The sequence below is a fragment of the Ptychodera flava genome, chromosome 18 (assembly GCF_041260155.1).
Source record: "Ptychodera flava strain L36383 chromosome 18, AS_Pfla_20210202, whole genome shotgun sequence".
In the NCBI taxonomy this organism is placed as follows: Eukaryota; Metazoa; Hemichordata; class Enteropneusta; family Ptychoderidae; genus Ptychodera; species Ptychodera flava.
Window position 1 is genome coordinate 34,143,760 of NC_091945.1, and position 3,953 is coordinate 34,147,712.

General features: G+C 39.4%; 1 long non-coding RNA gene across 1 annotated transcript; it reads left to right on the top strand.

The window, feature by feature from the left end:
- Window positions 1-332: 332 nt before the first annotated feature.
- On the top strand, window positions 333-3,507 carry LOC139117458 (uncharacterized). The gene is made up of 3 exons (XR_011548541.1): window positions 333-562; window positions 2,565-2,639; window positions 3,049-3,507. It is a non-coding gene; the product is annotated as an uncharacterized lncRNA (long non-coding RNA).
- Window positions 3,508-3,953: the final 446 nt, after the last annotated feature.

Sequence of the window (3,953 nt, forward strand, 5' to 3'; positions counted from 1 at the left end):
TGTGCACGCGAGGCAATTCAGTTCATATCTGGTTTGCTCACGTGTGAACACGTGAGCATATGTCGCAGCGATGTCTGTCTGTCTGTGTGTCTGTCTGTCTGTCTGTTGGTCCATTTTCTCAAAAACGGCTGAACGTATTTCAGTCAAATTTGGTAGACATCTTCAGAATTCAAATGGCTAGAACTGAAAAGGTTTTGGTGGGCGTGGCTTGGATATTAATGAAGTTATGAAAGTTTTAATTTTTCTGTTACGCCGCGTATGACAAGTGAAAACAATCGACTGTTTGAGGGCGCTGTGAAATGTGCTTGTCCAGGTTGGCTACAGCTGGATACATTTTACCCACAAACCCTAGCGGCATAAAGCCAGTCTTACTGCACTTACTGTACTTGTACATTTCGTCTCCCCGCCATCGTCGCGTAAATCAAGTTATACCGCCGTATCATAACGAGCACATAGTTCTTCGCTTGTCTCCACAGCCTTTCTGTGCTGTGAGTACGCTTATCCGGCTTTTTGCTGTACAAATTCTGAAGCGTGATTTTGATGGACTGTCGGTGTGGTGTCGGTAAGTAATTCAAAGTAATTTGTGTGTGATGTGTTGATTCTATGTCGTGATTTGATGTATGCACCTTTGTTCGATACCACGATTTGACTTGGACGCTTTGAGTTTACGGTTGAGAAAGTGAATAGTACGGTACATGCATCAAAAGAATTGAGAAGGAGCGCGACTGTGACTCGATCGCGACTGGGAGCTGTAGTTCCGAACTTGACTTTTTCATGGCATAGATTTGTACGGTCGGCTCTTGCCCTGCGTACCCTGCTGTGTGTTTCGGGCGTTACACGGCCCCCGCCACTATCATCTACATCATCACATCTTTCATCTAGTCTAATGAGGTCTTCCAAATCCTTTGTATTCATTTAGACCCATATTTTTTGAGCAACGGCTTTTGAGATTTTCTGGCGCACGTTTGTTGGCTCATTATAAAGTGAGTCTTGGGGTCGACTGTTCAGAGATGACAGCTGTAGTTGCTTCATTGTAAGAAGGCAGACAAGGCCCTCTGTCACAAACCTTAAAAAGTCTGTAGCATGATTGAAAGAATCCATTACTTTACGCTTCACTGTTCTGTGATTAAATGTTTTCTTGGCGTGCGCCAATGTCAGCTACGCTGGCTCCTCTGTAGAATTCATCCATTAGATGTGGTGGGGCCGTGTAACACCTGAAACACACAGCACGGTACGCAGAGCTAGCTAGGTCGGGTAGATTTCTGTGTACGCTGCACTGTCTCCAAAACCCACGTGGGTCCGGCCCGACAGCGTATCCCTTAGCGTACACGAGAGGTCCTGCACGAAGAATAACAACTTGACTGGTGTCAATGTTATTACTATTTCATAAAAATAGTCCACGTAAAGATTGTTTTGTGACAATCGACGAGAGTCATAGGCTGGTTAGGCTAATTTTGTCATGGCACCTAATTTTGTCGTGGCAAAGCCATAGATTAGGGTTAGGGATTTTAGATTGGGCAATAGTTTTCGTTCTCGTAGATGTCGCGGGGACATGGATATTCTAGGTACACTGGTAGCAATGATGAATAGTTACTATTATTGTTTGTGTATAGGGTCTGTTGTGGTGCTCCGAAAGGGTTTCAGGTAATATTTTCATGATATCGTCATAATAATATGTCTGATCATTTACATACTTTTTTAGTTTCCTATAATGTGGGACAAGCTACTGAATTTCGATGGTTGGTACTCAGTGGCAAAGACTTTGCTCGGAAAATGCGTTACCATCAAAAGCGAATAAGAATGTAAAATGCCCCCAAAAATCTTCCAGACCCCCCACCCCCCAGGATATCAAATGGTCCACCCCATAGGTGGGAAGGCTTGTATAATGAAAAATGACATTTATTCATCATATCCATAACTTCCAGACAAATATTGCTTGCAAGATCCTGGTAGTAGGCCACCACTGTAATTGTTGATAGATCAATAAAGCCTGTCGGCTGGTAGGAACTGATCAATTAGTGTGTGTGTGTAGTGTGGAGATTTCCTGACTTTCCATCCTGTAAATTTTGACAATTTTCTAAAGTACAGCTTGTAAAAAATTACACAAGTTTAGTAATATGCAGATTAATTTTAGTGCCCTTTCTTATCCAGCTTTGAGTGTTGAATGAATCATTATGAGGACAAAATGGTAATGTGATGAAATGTCACAGGACAAAGTGATGATAAACCATGAATTCATTATTATTCATGAAAAGTATACTCTATGAGTGAACTAATGAGGTTTAAATGGGTCCTAAAAGATAAACTTAATTTGATGAGATTTACATCCGTGTGTTGCCCTTATATTTCATTAAAACAAAATGACATGTCATACACACATCAAAAACATTAAGATAGCTATTTGAAGAGATTGTTGGACATGGAAGTTGTGTGAGAAATGTTAACAGAGCTTTCGATAATGTTGTATCACTGTTCTAGTAAATGATATGGCACTTCATGGAGTCAACAAAATTTATGACAGTGGTCATTTTAATCCTTGGTGTTATGTTTTTTTTCATTTGCAGAAGTGGTCTATTGATGATTACATCACCACAGGGCATTCATTAGGACATTCCAATTAAATCCACATATTTTTTTGTGTGAGTTCATTCACTTTTGCCATTCTTTGTTAGTCCATGCAGCTTTTCATTGTGTGTGCATTCAGGCATCTAGGTAGATATTTCAGACATGCCCAAACCGATTTCAATTTGTTCTTTGATACTATCAATGCCATCAGGCAGCCATTATGTTATATTTTGTGGCCATTCACAAAGATATGTCTGACATACCTGGACCAATGTCATGCAAACTTGCCTTTGTAGGAATGGTGTCGTGTCATCAATGATGAACTTGTTGGTCAATAATTTCCATGAAAAAAATGGAATAAGTTCTTTACATGTTGTAAAACATCAAATTCATCTTTTTTGCCAATTTTTTTCACTGGTACAAATATGTATATTTAACAGGATGCAATGGATGTCTTACTTTGATTTTTTGTTTCTTTAACAGATTATACCAGGAGGCCATATACGTGGTGACATTCACTCGCCCATAGGAGGCACAGCAATAACTTGCCCACAGGAGGCGCAATAATAACTTGCCCATAGGAAGGGCGCAATAATAACTTGCCCATAGGAGGCGCAATAATCATTTGCCCATAGGAGGCGCAAACAATAACTTGCCCAAAGGGGTACAACACAATCACTTGCCTATAAGAGGCACAGACTGCCCAGTTGAGGCACAGTTGCCCATAGACGGTACAGACTGCCTGTAGAGGCGCGTTCAAGATCACAAATTGATAGTCAACAAGCATTGGTTACAACATTGCTGATAGTACTTTGAGCAAACACTGTTGTGGTTAATTTTGCATTTAGATCACAACTGATTTGACATTGATAATATTCAGTATTAACTTGCAGAAGAAAAAAAATAAGGCAGTAAAGTTTTGTCTTTGTCTTCCTCAGTGAACATTGTGAAATTATACTGTGAATATTTAACAGCACACAAGTTAGTGCTCTATCATTTACTTCCTGATAGGAAACAAAGATTGTTTACAGGCAGATTATTTGCAATCAAATAATTACTTCAGCGTACTGAATATATAAGGAAGACTGACATTTCTCTACAATTTCTGAAAATTGGCATTCATTTACTTCATAATAAACAAGAACAGTCATACCACATTCTATCATTGTCTACTTATTACTGACAACCCTTTTAACTGCTTTTTTCTGTCTAGGTCCAGCTTCCCCAATAAAGTTGGACCTAAATTTTGTAGTGAAAGGGTTCAACGTCTAACTGCACAATATTGACAAGCAATAACACATTCATAGTCTACAATCTCAACAAACACAATCATTCTTTCATCAATACTTCAACTTTTAAGGTTTCACTTTCATAGCATCAGAAGAAAT